This window comes from Etheostoma spectabile, chromosome 7, assembly GCF_008692095.1.
Source record: "Etheostoma spectabile isolate EspeVRDwgs_2016 chromosome 7, UIUC_Espe_1.0, whole genome shotgun sequence".
NCBI classification, from domain to species: Eukaryota; Metazoa; Chordata; class Actinopteri; order Perciformes; family Percidae; genus Etheostoma; species Etheostoma spectabile.
The window spans coordinates 23,390,277-23,407,408 of NC_045739.1; the positions used below are offsets into that span (position 1 = coordinate 23,390,277).

General features: G+C 43.1%; 1 long non-coding RNA gene across 1 annotated transcript; it reads left to right on the top strand.

Annotated features, from left to right (window-relative positions):
* Window positions 1–875: 875 nt before the first annotated feature.
* Window positions 876–15,717, top strand: LOC116692470 (uncharacterized). The gene is made up of 3 exons (XR_004332703.1): window positions 876–963; window positions 11,327–11,329; window positions 15,706–15,717. It is a non-coding gene; the product is annotated as an uncharacterized LOC116692470 (long non-coding RNA).
* The last annotated feature ends 1,415 nt before the right edge of the window (window positions 15,718–17,132 follow it).

The window sequence follows — 17,132 nt, forward strand, 5'->3', positions numbered from 1 at the left end:
TTTCTCTTGCACAGCTACCAGAAGACTTACAGCTTTCAGACAGGTTGCTCACGTCACATCTACGTCATAAAGTTCAGTTGAAAGCTGCGCAGTAACGCTCAGCAGTCACCGGAAAAGAGCTTCTAATAGACTTCACTGGTCTCCGTCCAGAGCAACGGGATCTGTTGGTCTATTTCTTTAACTGTCTATGGTCTGAACTCTCCCGGAGGCCCTGATCCTAATGGGCGGGAAGATGGACAAAGAGAAATGTAAACGTTTTGGTCCATCAGTGGTAGAATGGGTTACTAGACTGGATGCAGTGAGCTGAATCAGTCTGTCTACACAAATAACTTGAAGACTTTTCTGATTCTCCCCTTGTATGCTCCTTTTCTTTATCTATCTTTCCAAAAAAACAACAACAACGTTATGGCACTTATTCTCTTCTCTACCGCTTCTCCTTGGTCGACTGCGGCTTGGATTGAACATGATTTGTACGTCACTTGGACCAAAGTGGCTGCCAAATAATTAAGCGTAGATGTGACATGACATGAATGCGTCATTAACCAGACATCAAACATCTCCCCAACTATGCTAGAATAAAAACTAACTATAAACCAGCCAGCAGTGTTGGGGAGTAACAGAATTTACATATTCAGAATACTAATTATACTAATTATGAGTAACTGTGTTCTGTTACAGTTACAACTTAAATAGGTGGTATTTAGAATACAGTTACATTGCTAAAATCAATGGATAACATGACGATACTTCACTGTTTCTTGAGTTTATTCACCATCTAAGTAGATTAAGGTAACTCCATGCATTTCCCAGAAGCCCCAATATGACAATGAAACGATGAGCTTTTTGCGTGACCACTGATAAGAGGTAGAGAGCTGGAACCGGAGCAGGAATGCGTTTCTATCTTGGAAATTCAATCAGCATTTCACCTTAAAGAAAGAACCGGGAGAACAAAATATAACTGTGGTCGCCAGCAGCCAACCCGCTTTCAGCGTCCACATTACTCCACCTCCAACCTTTAGCATCTTAAAGTAAGCTATTGTTTTAATTAGCAGAGGGTAGTCGTCCGCTGTTTGTCACCTTGCTATTTTATAGTGGTATCAGGGAGCTACCTGCTTAGTTGATGTGCAACTTTACATTTTCCCATGTGCTGATGCACTAGTACCAGAGCCGTTGTAAGACTGACTAGCCCCGTTTAACATGCTAGCTAACGTTAGCTAAAATTAGCATGTCTGCGGTTAGATTTGTGTAGTAGGCTATGCAGTTCTGGACTACAAATACAAACATTTATCTGCTTGTTCATGTACACATTCAGCCAGTTGGAACAGATGAACGCATCAGAATAGTTTAGTAAGCAGGATTTGATGGCCGCATTCATACGCTATATTCATTTAAGGCCGTGTTAAAATGTCATGTAATTCAAAAAGGTAACTGCCACATGTGACCTGTTCCTTTCCTCTACGTGTGATTTTTGTCTTTGCTGTATTTTCTGTTTAAATTGTAACTGGTGTGCCGTCTTGGCCGGGTCTCCCTGGAAAAAGAGATTTCAATCTCAAGGGACTTCCTGGTTAAATAATAAAAATTTAAAAGATACACTTATAAAATGCAATTCCATGTGGAAATAATCCAAGTATCCAGTATACGTTACTCAGATTGAGTAATACGTTACAAATTGCATTTTTGGGCATGTATTCTGTAACCGAATACGTTTTTAAAGTACCCTTCCCAACGCTGCCGGCCAGCACCATTAATGTTAAAATCCATTAGAATCCAAAGACTCAGCAAAAAATCTTTTAGAAATCAAACAGGAGCGGGCAAAAACGTGTACACACGTAATGCATTTTCTTTCTAAAAAATCCAGTTGTGAAGGCAGCCAAGCTGGGGAATGTGTCTTCTGGAGGGTTACAGTGCCAACTATTTTGATGAAAGATATAGAGCAATAATCTAAGTGACCCTTGAGGTTGTGGGGTTGCCCCTGAAGACACAGGGAGAACCTCTTTTTTTTATGGTCTCGGTCACCAGATTTACACCTCGCAGTCTGGGGAGGATTCCTTGAAGACACACAGGAAACCCCCCTCGCCCCCCCCCCCCCCCCCCCCCCCCCCCTTTCCCCGCCCCTTTAAAATGTGCAATAGGGGAATTCCCCGTTTTTAAAAACGCAGCAAACAGGTCATCATTTCCAGCCCCTTGTTTGGCAAAGGGGTGGGGGGAGGGAAGGAGGGGGGGACTGGGGCTGCAGGAGAACATATATAAATTAAAATAAAAATATATTTATATTTTTTTAATATAAGAATTTTTTTTTGTCCGAATGCCAAACGCTGAGCGGTCCGGATTAAAAAAAGCCCCGTCTGACAGTAAACTTGCCCACACGCACTCAAATGCCGCATTATGTAAATCCTCAGTGAATCCTTCACACCTTTCATGTAGTTTTTTAAAAAAAGGGTTTAAATTATGGGGGGGGATTTAAAGGATATTAATCTGCGCTAGGCCTACCCCACCAACCATAATTTGTTTTTGGGGGCCCTTTTTTTTTATCACTTGCTATTAAAAGCGTGAGGTTCCTCATACTGTTTGGATGATGAAACCTTCTGCTAGGGAATTTTGTTAGGTGGGCGGATCGTTTATGGTCTTAATATGGAGAAAATACACAAAAAAAAAGTCAGCTTAAAAACCCCCTACAACATACTCCCACCACACACATTTAATACCTTTTTTTTTTTTGTTAAAGCTTTTTAACTTTTAAAAGCATTGCATGCGCAAACATCGTAGTTCTATTTTGTCCAAAAAATTAAAACATTCCTAATAAGGTTCCCCTTTTTTTCAAAAAATTTCTTTTTTCCCCTTCCCAAATTTAGCTGAGGTGAACGAACTGCGAAATCAACAAAAGGACCAGGCCGTGCTAATTATTTTAAAAAATTTTCCCTGTATTTAAAAAAAAAAAAAAAAAAAAAAACAGGAATTAGCACTTTTATTTTTCTTTGCTCCTGGAAATGCTGGCTCCCTCGTTTCGGTACGTATTTGTAGCTTGCTGCTAGCTTGGAGCTTACAAGTAGCTTGTAGCGTTGCATGCTGCTGTAGCCTGCTCGGGGGGAGAAACAGTGAAAAAAAAACAACCCCAGCATTTCACCGACGTGTGTAACTTTGGCTTTCTAACGAATTTGCTAGGACTGTCGCTTTTTCCCAATAAAAATGGAAGTTCTGACCTTTCAATCTAAATAACTACGAAAATACTTTTATTAGGTGCCCCCGGGCAACTTCCTCCCCAAAAAAACCAAGGGGTTTTTGTTGATTTTTAAAACCGTCTTTTACCAGTGACCTCTTTTTCAACGGAGGGAATTCTTCATTAAAACGGTGTTTTTTTTAACCATCCCTGCCATACTTTCCTTAAAAAGGGATTAGGTTTCCCCATTCTTTTTTTAAGAATTTTTTTTGGCTTTTGGGCCTTTTTTTTGACGGGACAGAGAAGACACAAAAATAGAAAAAACCCTCTTATTGGGCCACGCCTTCTAAGTTTTTATTTATCACACTTTCTAAAGAAATATTTTAGGTTCACGTTAGGGGTTTATCGTTCTTTCCTTAATTTTTAAAAAAATGTGAAATGCGGTGGGGTTTTTCTTTTTTTTTGTTCTGTCTTTTACTGTTCGTTGTTTAGTTGGCTCATCGTCATAATAGTTTTGAAAAAAATTGCGTTTTTTTAAAAGGTAGGAGTAAAAGTTACATATTCCAGCTTGTTATCCATCAAAAATCCTTTCCCTTTTAAATTTTTCTCAAAAATTTCCAATTCTGTTTTTTCTAATTAAAACTTAGGAAATTTTTCTTAAAAATGGGGTTATTTCCTTTAAATTTAAAAAATAACTGTAAAAGAAAGGTTTAATTTGGGTTAAAAAACATCAAATAAGGGGCAAACATTTTAAAAAACTTTAAAGCATTGAATAAAAGGGGACAAAAAAAAAAATTAATCTTAAAAATGTTGATTAAAAACCCGCCAAAAGGTTGTTTGAAGGGGACAACCAGGGGTTAAAAGGGGAAGAGTAACGGAGGCGGACACCAGGAAGAAGCAGGGTGGTTATTGGGAAAAAAGGGAAAGGGGTTTTGTTTTGGAAGATGCCCGGGTGGGAACTCTACCCGAAACCCAGAACAAAAATTGCCCAAACCCCCCGACATACAGCACACGGGGGGGTCGAAAGGTCAGTTTAATAATTTTTTTCCCCTTTTTGAGAGGCGCGGCCGAGCCCAAACCAAAACCCTCTCATTTTTCCGTAATTTTTTTAACGAAGTGTTCCTTTTTTGGGGCAACTAACCAGGGAAATGGCTTACGGCGGGGAAGCAGTTTTTCCCGATGGAATAAGGGAAGGGACACAGCCCATGAATGGTGTTTTCGGTTATTTTTTTGCTCGTTTTTTTTTTCCATACATTTTAACAGCGTTATCAGTGATTCACATGAGGTGTTTTGAATTGGATTGAAGCTTAAAACAGCGGCACCCATCACTGCTCAGAACAAATCTATAAAACTGCAGATTCCTGGTCTAATCCAGAAGCGCGGCAAACTGCTTCCACATGTGCTTTTTTCCATATCCCGCTGCTATTCTGGAATGTCGTTTATGTACATTGTCGAACTTTTCACACTGTGAGAATAAAGGCATAAAAGCAATTAGGGGCCAGGAGGGAAAACAGAGACGAGGTGGAGGACAGCGGAGGGCTGGAGGGGCTGATGTGTGGTGCCAGGGCCTGTGTGTGTGTGTGTGTGTGTGTGTGTGTGTGTGTGTGTGTGTGTGTGTGTGTGTGTGTGTGTGTGGGGTAGGGTAGGGTAGGGTGGGTGGGGGGGGTCCCCAGGACAGAGCCTGGATCTGGGTTTCCTTTCACATGGGAAACGGGGTGATAGTGGGGCTGCATCCTGCTTCTGGAGGATCCTCTGCACCACAACAGCTTCAGGCTTGGATCCATCTGACACCCCTATTCCCTAAATACCATCTCCAACCACCATGGCCCTGAGATCACACAGGGGTCCTGAGAACATGCAAACACAGGAAAGAGACTCCAGTGTCCACCCCTGCTTTCCACTGTTTTCACTACAAAGTATCTACAGACTTCTAAAATCGTCATTTATGGTTAAAGTGCCCATATTATGAACATTTTTTTATTTTTTATTGTTAACCATCCGTGCTGTTTTGAGTGAGATAAGGGTTTCTGAATGTCCTCTGCCTTCAGTCGCTGGGTGAGCGGGTCAGAATCGGCAGGGCCGTCTACATCGTTGGCCAATCATTGGCTGAGGGCGTAATTCACACTTTGCGTGGAATACCTGCAGACGAGGGTCATGTCAGTAGTTCTATACAGTTTCTTTTGTAGAGCTCGGTGAACTTGTGTTTATTGTAGCAGTGGTTTGGCTAACCGCTAGCAACACTAGCTTTTAGCTAGTAGCTACTGCGTAGTACCTACCTTCTGTGCATGTGGGACTCCCAGCAAAGATGGGATAGATAGTGAGATGCCTCACTCTGTAGCTAAAGCAGAGAGCTCAACACACAGGGTGAAAAGAGGAGGAACCAAAATATGGTGTTTTTTGACAATTAAACCATGGAAACCTATTCTGGTACAGCCTCAAAATGCAATTATGAACCTGAAAATGAGCAGAATATGAGCCCTTGTCTTCTGAGAATTGTTTTTTAGACGTATGGGGAAAAAGTAGTAAATATATAATTGCTGTATTATAAATTATTATTATATGCCATGCTATTCAAAATCTACTTAATAGGAAAAACTGAAAATGTATTTTTAACTCTATTTTTAACTCTATGACAATTGTGAGATTTGAATTTTGCATATAAACTAACTCTAAAAATAGATATTTACTGTTTATTATTTATTATTACAGTGTTACAGCAGCAAAATCAGTCACACAGCACAGTATATAAATATAAATGAAACACTAGGATACAATACACTGTACATGAAATAATAGGAATAAAATACAAGAGCAAATAGTTGAATAAATACAAGTTGGTTTGTAAAGGTATCCCTACACACCAAACGTCCTTGAAACCTTGAATTTTCTTGTATTTTCTTCCTCCTAAAACATTTAGAGTTTGCCTTTTTCATTTTCTAAACCCTGCATTAAATAGTATTAGATAGCAGTTGTCTGACTTGAGTTTTGAATTTTGCAGGCAAATTACAGCAAGATCTAAGAACTAAATGTGGGAAAAAACACAACTGTCATGCTACTAGCGGTCATAAAACACACAGGATACCTTTTAACTTGACTCCCAAACCCCTTCAAATGGCACAGATAAACATTTTATATTAAGAATTGATGATAATGACTATGTAATGTTAAAAGGAGTAGTAGCTCATAGTGATGAACTGACTATGTCCACCGACTAGCTGCTGAACATGGTGAATTATGTTGGAGCTGATAGTTTTAATTAGCTTTGTAGCAACTCATTTGGCAATGGCTTGAATGTAACTGATGTTCATTAGTATCAAAAAGTTACCCACTAAAGCTTAAATCAGTCTTAAGACTCATGTAGTTGCTTGGGATAGTTTTGTTGGAGAGTACATTCACTGTCAGGAATGTGTTGTGTGCCTGGGGCTGTAGGATGCAAGCAGCGAAGTGATTTAATGTGTTTTGTTCTGTATGAATTGGTGTGGTATAAAACATGTTTGTCACATGTTTGCACAAAGAAAACCTCCATGCAGCGTTGCAAGATAGATTTCCTTCTGTGAGTGCACACTAAATATCAACATGGACAGACACTCCCAGGACTGAAGGGCAGGGTAAACACATTAAGGCAGTTAATGGAGTTAAAGTTATGAATATTCATAGTACACATAGCACCCATCCATCTCCGTCCGCTTATCTGGTGTCGGGTTGCGGGGGGAACAGCTCCAGCAGGGGACCCCAAACTTCCCTATCCAAAGCCACGTTAACCAGCTCCGACTGGGGGATCCTGAGGCGTTCCCAGGCCAGGTTGGAGATATAATCCCTCCACCTAGTCCTGGGTCTTCCCCGAGGCCTCCTCCCAGCTGAACGTCCCTCCACCTAGTCCTGGGTCTTCCCCGAGGCCTCCTCCCAGCCGGACGTCCCTCCACCTAGTCCTGGGTCTTCCCCGAGGCCTCCTCCCAGCTGGACGTCCCTCCACCTAGTCCTGAGTCTTCCCCGAAGCCTCCTCCCAGCCGGACGTCCCTCCACCTAGTCCTGGGTCTTCCCCGAAGCCTCCTCCCAGCCGGACGTCCCTCCACCTAGTCCTAGGTCTTCCCCGAGGTCTCCTCCCAGCTGGACGTGCCTTGAACACCTCCCTAGGGACCCCCCTAGGAGGCATCCTTCCCAGATGCCCGAACCACCTCAACTGGCTCCTTTTGACGCGAAGGAGCAGCGGCTCTACTCCGAGCTCCTCTCGGATGACTGAGCTTCTCACCCTATCTCTAAGGGAGACGCCAGCCCCCCTCCTGAGGAAACCCATTTGGGCCACTTGTACCCTGGATCTCGTTCTTTCGGTCATGACCACAGGTGAAGGTAGGAACGAACACTGACCGGTAGATCGAGAGCTTTGCCTTCTGGCTCAGCTCTCTTTTTGTCACAACGGTGCAAAAAATTGAATATATACCGCACCGGCTGCTCCGATTCTCCGACCAATCTCACGCTCCATGGTCCCCTCACTCGCGAACAAGACCCCAAGGTACTTAAACTCCTTCACTTGGGGTAAGGACTCACTCCCTACCCGAAGAAAGCACTCCATCGGTTTCCTGCTGAGAACCATGGCCTCAGATTTAGAGGTGCTGATCCTCATCCCAGCCGCTTCACACTCGGCTGCGAACCGATCCAGTGAGTGCTGAAGGTCACACCGATGACGGCAACAGGACCACATCATCTGCAAAGAGCCACGATGAGATCTGCAGCCCACCAAACTGCAAGCCCTCCCCGCCCCGACTACGCCTCAATATCCTGTCCATAAATACTACAAACAGGATTGGTGACAAAGCGCAGCCCTGGGGGAGGCCAACCCTCACCTGGAACGAGTCCGACTTACTGCCGAGAACCCGGACACCGCTCTTGCCTTGGTCATACAGAGGTTGGATGGCCCTGAGAAGGGACCCCGTACTCCCGCAGCACCTCCCACAGTTTCTCCCACAAAACACATGTAGACTGGTTGGGCATACTCCCAGGCTCCCTACGAGATCCTTGCAAAAGTGAAGATCTGATCCGTTGTTCCACGACCAGGACGGAATCCGCATTGTTCCTCTTCAACCCGAGGTTCGACTATCGGCCGAGCCCTCCTTTCCAGCACCTTGGAGTAGACTTTACCACTCACCCCGGTCTGCCACTCCTTAGGCGCTGTCCTAAACTTCCATGCAAAGTTGAAGAGGCGTGCCAACCAAGACATTGCCTCCACACCCAGAGCTTTTAGCATTTCTCGACAGATTTCATCAATCCCCGGGGCTTTGCCACTGTGGAGTTGTTTAACTACCTCAGCGACTTCCACCAGGGAAATTGACAACAATCCTCCACCAGCTCTGCCTCTGACATCGAGGGCGTAATAGTTGGATTTAGGAGTTTCTCAAAGTGCTCCTTCCACCGCCCTATTACGGCCTCAGTTGAGGACAACAGCGTCTCATCGTTACTGTACACAGCTTGGATGGTTCCCCTTCTGAGGTGGCGAACGGTTTTCCAGAAGCACCTTGGTCCTTCTCCATGTCTTCTCCAAACTTCTCCCAGACCCGCTGCTTCGGGCTGTTAGGGCAACATTTTTCTCATTGTCAACAAATCCCATGAAAAGACCAAAATCAATGAAGTGATGCCATAGTACTGACAACTAGTGTATGTGTGTGTGTGTGTGTGTGTGTGTGTGTGTGTGTTTGTGTGTGTCAAAGGTTGTATCTGTGTGCTATTAAGCTGTAGTGTTGTCCAAAAACTATTGAAATTCAAACAATCTTTTTTTAAATGTCCTCGTTTTGTGTAAAGAAATGCTAACTATAATGATACTTCCATTGCAGTGCACAGTTCAAGTCTTTAAAAATACATAAAACCTGTTTTAGGACATATTTGTAGAAACAGTATCTAAGCCTTGAGCCAATGAGTGGGTGTTTCCCATGACATCTATTCAGGGATAACTGAAAACCTCTGTTGCTGGGAGACAGTCGATTTCCAAGGTGCATGACTAGAGAACATCATATGGCTTAAAAAAGTTCATACAAGCTTGTTGTTTTGCTTGCATTGTGTTAGATATCAACCCTAAGCGATTTAATATGTCACAAAGTAACAAGGTTCAACATTTGGGAGAATACATTTTTATTGCTAAGGTGTGTATTCCACTCAGAAAGTGGAAGCTAGTTAGCCTGGCTTGCTAACGCTTGCAATTCCCAGTGGCCAGTTCTATCAATGCTAAACTCTAATTCATGTGTCTGCGGTGGCTCTACACAGAGCTTTCGCTGTCATTTGCGCAAGTGGCCTGATGTTTATACTTGTGTGCTGGTTTCTACTCTTACCGTACGTACGCACCGCCGCAGACTTGACCTGCAAAGAAGCTCTGGCCGCCCTGTGAAGGACGCTTGTCAAAAAGGGACGCTTTTGGCTGCTCTGACGTGGCAGCGTTCTATGTTTAATAATGCAAGAAGCAGTCACTGCAAGGCCAATATAGACACTAGAAACCTTTTTAGTAAATTACACAGTATAATGAAAGAATTTGTATTGCTAATTGGTCGCAGTTGGGTCTGTTAGCAGTTAGCTCACTCGTTAGCCGTTGCGAGCAGCCGCCCGACTAACCTAGTGACGATGTGGCCCGCAGCTAACGTTAACTGGTCCCTATACCCAAACAATATATATCATAAACGATAGGTAACCCAGCAACGCCGATTATGAGCTTGTCCTCAGAAATAATGTTTCGGTAGGAACGAAAGTTTACATCGAATGTCTCAGCCAACGCGAAGGACGTCTATATTCAGAATGGTGGCTGGCGTTAGCCGCTGAACCGGGTCGTAGCTCATTACCATAAAGTTGAAATAAATTTCAACTTTCTGATTGACGCTCTGGTTCTTTCCCGAGACTATTTAGCAGATCCGCCGTCGCCTCGTCCGGAGCTTAGCGCCACCCAAGACGATTGTGATTGGTTGAGAAAAAAATGCAAACAACCCAGAGCGTTTGTTTAGCTCCTATCCCCTAATGTCTCTGTGGTGTAGTTATACTTAACTCCATGGCGCTGTGGAGACAGAGCTGGCATGCGAGACCATTCAACACCTGACACCTGGTCTTGGTTTTGAGTGGCTTCACCACATAGGGACCAATGCTATTTTCTTTCTGCAGTCCCACTTTGTGATTTGGAACTTTGCAAAAAAAAAAAACCAATGGTCCCTGGAGCAGCTCTGTTACTGGGCGGCTGAGCCTCTCCTTCTCATATTGTTTCCTAACGAACACTGTGCGCTGTGGTCTGGCAAACATTAGTGCCAATTCCGCCATTGCCCCCTATAGTACGTATTCCCCTCTCTCCTGTTTGCCTTCCTTGAAGTTACATCACAGGCATGACCTCACTGCACAGCGCGGCCCAGTCTAAACACACTCAGCTCACTGTGATGTTGCCATAACAATGTGTTCGCCTGGCTCTCGGCTCGGCCTCGGCCCCGTCCAGCGCCAGAGCAGTCCATCACTCGTAAAGCTGTAATGCCTCTCACCCGAGAGGCTGCAGGTCTCCACGCTTTCCACCCCTCCATCGCTGCGATGACGACAGATTGTTTTTCACGAGGAAAAGCCAGAGAGGGGAATGGATTCGCCAGATGTGCTGAATTAAATAGACAAATGGAGCATGGGAAAGCTCTTCATAAAGAAGAAGAAGAAGAAGTAATTTGAAAAAGAAATGACTACAGGGCTAGGACTTCAGAGTAGGAACACATTAGCTTTAAGCTTACTGTGAGTCTTGTTCGGTTTGTAGATTCGTAATGAGGATGGCTGACTTTCATGTTAGGAATAAGACGTGGCAAAGGGAAGCAGCTGTCTAATATGTTGCACAGACAGACAGAACAGGGGTGCTTGCAAAGTCAGAAAACTCCAATACACAGACATGAAGTCCACACACTCTCTTTGGATATAATGTGGTTCCAGGGAGCCAAGTGGAAATCAGGGAAAGTGTGGAAGCATCATCAGGAAAAATGTATTTAAAGTAAAACTCAAAATGCAGAAAAATCCTCACATTTTAAAAACTGGAAACAATATATACAGTTCTGTCAATACACATCTTCCCCTTAACATTTAAAGGAATCTACATGTATGTTTGTGTGCTCAAATATGGCTTTTGGAACGAAAATAAAGGATTAAATATGAAGTACTAAATAGACGTTAATTCCCCAGCACGTTGGCCAGGAGTCATTTTTTTACGCCCACTATCTCAAACTTCTCTCTCAGATCAGGCCGAGGACGTTTGGGAATGTCTTGCTGCTTGTCTGCCGAATCTCTGGGATCTTTTGTTTTCTTCATTTTCAGTCATGTCGCCATCCATGCTATGTGCTAACGTTAGCGCCATCAAGCTGCACTGATTTGCCGCAAATGAATGCAGAAGTCGCCAAATCGGTTGAGTCGTCTTAGTGGAGCGTCAAGTGCAATGTACAGTATAGTCCCATCCAATTAGATGGAATTCGGTATTAATGACGCAAACAATAATAACAGTGACTCCAGTGAAATGATTGTAAACTTGCTAGTGAGGACTAGTTGACTGTGTTTAAAGTTGATTCTGGTTTTCCAACTTCGGCCCAGGTGTGTCTGTTAAAACACGGACCAGACAACTTCTCTCTGTTGGTACTTCATTACAATCACGCAACATGCAACCTGACTAACAGGTGAAGAACACAAACAAGCTAACTTACCTTTGATGAGCAAGAACTATAGACCGGTACAACCACCGGCTTAAATGAACTGACAACATGAGTTATACAACTTACAGTTCTCAAAGATTCACACACACACACACACACACACACACACACACACACACACACACACACACACACACACACATACAATCTCAGCTGATTATCCTCCAGACAGCTAGTCTGGAGGTCGTTTCTCTCACTTTTTTCTCCGTGTGAAAGTAAAAAGTTGGCACAAAAATAAATGGTGTAGTAAAAATACCAGAAAAACTCTACTTAAGTACAGTACACTAAGTATTTGTACTTCCTTACTTCCCATCTCCGCTTGCCGACAAGTGGTCCCGTACTACAAGATTGAAGCTCGACAAAGGCTACTGTAACCCTCTTGTTGTGTGCCCGCTGACCTGGAAATGTTTTGTTTTTCTGAGTCAAAATTAAAAATGACAAACCTTTTTATCAAGGTTACGGTTGTTTTTTCGACCCTTTTGTGTCTTTCCCCCAATGTTTTAGTCACTTTTTCAACATTTGTCGACTTTTTATGAGCCTTTTGCAAATTTCTTGGGTTTTTCCCCCAAATTTTAAAAGCTTTTTTTTGGGTCACTTTTTGGATTTTTTTTTTTTTTTTTTTTTTTTTTTTGACATCTTTTTCACATTTCTATCACTTTATTTGACATTTGTTCACATTTTAGTCACTTTTGACATTTTTTTTTTTTTTTTTTTACACTTTCTTTAAAGTTCTTTTACCAATTGTTTTTTTCTCCAAATGCTATAAATTAACAAAACACCCAAATTCAATGACAGTAGTGAACAGATTGCAGATTTGAGTCGCGCATGATCAGATTTCATACTGAAATTTGTGAAATCCATGAAATAATAAACACTTCTCATTACAAACAATAACAGAAGACGGGAGTCATTTCTAAATCGTTTTAGCTTTCTATGATTGACTGGTTGCTAACGTTAGCTCAAAACACCCTTCAACTGACAGCATTTGTTGTGTTTGATGCTAACTGGTAGCCAGCAGTGAAGGAACTTGGTTAAGTAGGTCCATTTTTAAATGGACGTCTCTCGTTAGCATCTTCTATGCTACTTGTCGCAAAGTGACGCATGCGCAACTCAAATCTGCACTCGACTTCCATTGGGCAGTGACACACTACAGTAGCATCTTCTCGAAGATTGTGCCATGCTTTGTTGTTGGATGGGATACAGACACCGGGAGAAAAGAGAGAGCTAAATTAGCATTAGCTTTTGACCAGGAATAAATATCTATCTAGCTATCATGCACAGCAGTATTGAAATAGGTGAGTTACTATACATCCATGAATAAAGTAACTGCCCAACAAAGCGTTAAATAAACTTGTTCCAGCACAGGCAGCAATGTAGCGATACATTTTAACGTTAACAGTACCTGGTGCTGAAGTTGCCGCTAGCTAACGTTAGCCTACTTTCCTAAAGCAGTTTACAATTAACAACAATGTCAGCAAGTTACAAACCAATGCATTCACTGCAAATGGAAACACCAACACAGCAATGCATTCAGCTGACAGGCTTGTTAGTATAAACGGGAGACACTTCATGGCTCCTACATGTCACAGCTGTTGTTGAGGAAGTTGACTTTATCCCAAGACTCCCAAAGAGTTTATAGCCATGTCAGACTTAAACACACACACACACACACACACACCACACACACACACACACACACACACACACACACACACACACACACACACACACACACACACACACACAGGCTATGATGAGTCAAATTCGAGGGTGGCTAATTATAGCCTGGGGAAAGTTTAGTCCTTTTGTTCGCCATCAGCTCTCTTTGGGAAAAGCAGAGGAATATATATACTGTGTATATATATGTATGTATGTATACAGTATATCTATAAATATAGATTATGAAATTGTATTGTGAGGAATCTTTATGTATTATTTGATTTGTGTGTTGTGTGGTCTTTTTTAATGGACCATGAGGGTAAAAAAACCCCACAATGACCACAGACAATTGGCAGTCATTGACTTACATTTAGCTCATTAGCTACATTTCATCAACAGTCCCAGGGCAGGCAAATCCACAAAGGGGTCGTGGCATCAAATGTTCTGATTGGGGTTCAGAGAATTAACATTATAGGCTACATCATTTAAAATTTAAAACACTTTCCGTTTAAAAAAACGCAGTAAGTCATACAAAACGTGATTGGTTAATGGTCATATATATTTATATATATATGAAAGTGTCACACGGTAATTGTATAGTAGGGCTGAATTAAAAATAAATAAATTTGATTTTCTGATTTAAATTGATTTTATTTGTATGATCAAATATTTATTCGTAAAATCCTTCGGTCAGTTTCATATGAAACAAGGAGACCTAAGGAATCCATTGGTACCAACTATGATAGCTTGTTCGGAAGGGGGTTAAAGGTCCCATGACATGGTACTCTTTGAATGCTTTAATATAGACCTTAGTGGTCCCTAATGCTGTATCTGAAGTCTCTTTTATATAGACCTTAGTGGTCCCCTAATACTGTATCTGAAGTCTCTTTTATATAGACCTTAGTGGTCCCCTAATACTGTATCTGAAGTCTCTTTTATATAGACCTTAGTGGTCCCTAATACTGTATCTGAAGTCTCTTTTATATAGACCTTAGTGGTCCCCTAATACTGTATCTGAAGTCTCTTTTATATAGACCTTAGTGGTCCCTAATACTGTATCTGAAGTCTCTTTATATAGACCTTAGTGGTCCCCTAATACTGTATCTGAAGTCTCTTTTATATAGACCTTAGTGGTCCCCTAATACTGTATCTGAAGTCTCTTTTATATAGACCTTAGTGGTCCCTAATACTGTATCTGAAGTCTCTTTATATAGACCTTAGTGGTCCCCTAATACTGTATCTGAAGTCTCTTTTATATAGACCTTAGGTTTCGTTGCAAGGCTCCGAAAAAGAGAAAAAGTACAAATATGAGGATGTGGAACATAAAGTCTAAATTATTGGGAGTTCAGCAATCTTATGAAATGGGGGCTGAAGCTGACTCCCCAGATTTTCAATCTTAAAAGATTGAGCTCAGTCAGGTGATAGCCAGACTACTGGATCAGGTCCCTAGTAAAGACACTCTTTTCTGGATCATGGCCTCATGTTGAACATGAAGAACTTAGGAAGCTTTGTAAATCGTGCAGTACTTTTCCGTTTTTCCCTGGCTTTAACTTATCCCGGCAGGTTTTCCCAGTGACATGTGTGAGGTCATTAAAAACATTCGGCCCTTCAGCGTCACCTCGTCTCCAACGAGTCCACCGAGCCAGCTCGGTCGTCTGGGCCCTTCTCAGGCTCCCGGTCTGTCCCTCGGCTGCAGGACATCAGCACCGGAGCTGCCTCTCCCGAGGCCTTCGCTGCTGATTTACTGTTCCCAAAAACACCAGACAGCAGGAAAAAAATCATTGCGATTCCTTTGGAAGGAAAAAAAAAAAAAAATACAAAAATGTGTTTCATAACAGTCATATGTCAAACACAGCAGTTCTGCCTGTGTTTTTTTTTTCAGGGATTCTATTTAAACTTTGCTTTCTTATTCTCTCGTTTTTTATGCTAACCATAGCGTCTCTTCCATCATCACAGCCGCTGGTGGGAGCCAATTCCAGAAACAAATTTGCCCCGGAGAGCTTTGCTATTCGTTGTCTGAGCAACCCCAGAGCTTTTTTTTTTTTTTTTTATTCTCTGGGTGTGCCCCCTCTCTGTTTTGCTCTGCTCTTGGACTTGGACTCTCGGCTGTAATTGCTTGTTTAAGGATAATAACAGGGGAATCTCAGAGGAGCCCCGCGCCGCAATCACCAGCCCTGAGGCGAGCATCGCAGACCGCAGTGCAGTGCGACGAAGGAGTGGAGGGCGAGGGGGGAGGGACAGAGGAAGAGCGAGACAGACCGGGTGGTAATTAAGGGCTTATTTTTCCTGCCGACTGAAGAGCATCTGCACAGCTCCCACCTGCTCAGAAGGGATTGTGCCGCTGTTTGTGTGTCGGTGTGTGTATCTCCTTTTATTTCTAAAAAGGCTGGCCTCCGCCCGCCGCCTGCGCTTTTCCCCCAGTGGTGTGTGTTTAATGTAATGCAGGGATGGCAGCCACTGCAGGCAGCGGGTCTGTCAGACAGACAGAGGGAGGTAATTAAATTAAGGGGTGGCACTCCAGCAACCTGGAGGCTGAACCAGGCGTGGGGGGACTCCAGCGTGATCCCTGGTTCTTATTGTTTCCCCCTTCTCTCATTACAACACAGAGTCAACCTGCTTTACCCTCCAGGACTCGCAACATATGACGAGACTGCAGCCTGGGAAGACAAACCCTCATAAGTACACATGATCGCTATCGCATTGAAATTCATACACGTAAGCCATCTGGGTACAGTTGGATTTACAGACATTATCAGGCGCACAGTACAGTGTTCGCAGTGTTCAGGGAGCCAGACGGCAGCATGATGTCTGAGACTGCCTCACTCTGGCTAGAAAGCATCACACAGGCATCCCTTCAGACCGCTGTCCCGGCGTCCCCCCTGTCCGCGTTGACGCCTCCGGATAAGGGACGGCGGAGGAGGGGGGGGGGGCCGTGGCGTTCCAACCAACCCCCGACCACAGACGTCCGTACTCGTCCCCTCCCGCCACCTTCGTCCGAGGGCCGACGGTAATGACGCTCAGGTGCCTCCGTGGCGGCTGTGGATGGAGAACGCGCATCCGGTGACTCCCCGGGTCTGAACCGAAAACCCCGGAACCTCGACCCGAGTGCCGTCCGCCGTCCGATTCCGGGTGCTCAACTCACAGGCATCCCTTGAATTGATTTTATTATTTATTTTCAGATCAAAAACATTAAGACAGTATTATATGTTACACAACAGAGATGTGATTGCCGATTGCCGAAAAACCCTCCAAGGGGCTTAACAAGTGGCAATCTCCATAGAAACAATTACATTTAACAATTTAAAAACAATTTATATGTTACTATTAAAAAAAAAAAAAAAAAAAAAAAAAACATTTCTTGTTATAAAACGACTTAAAGTTACATTTAGAGCACAAGCCCAAAGGGAAAATTCAAACAACTTAGGAGCAACAATTTGACTCTCAATTTAAAGTGTTCTTTAGAAAGCTCAATGAGTAAAATGGGAAGACTGGTCCATATCTTTGACCCTCTATACAATACACTAAACTGGGTTTGAGTCGTACGAGAGTAGGGAGTCCTGATAAGACAACTACAACGAGTCGGATCCCTTCAGACCAGCACTGGGACATGGAACAGATACTGGTCT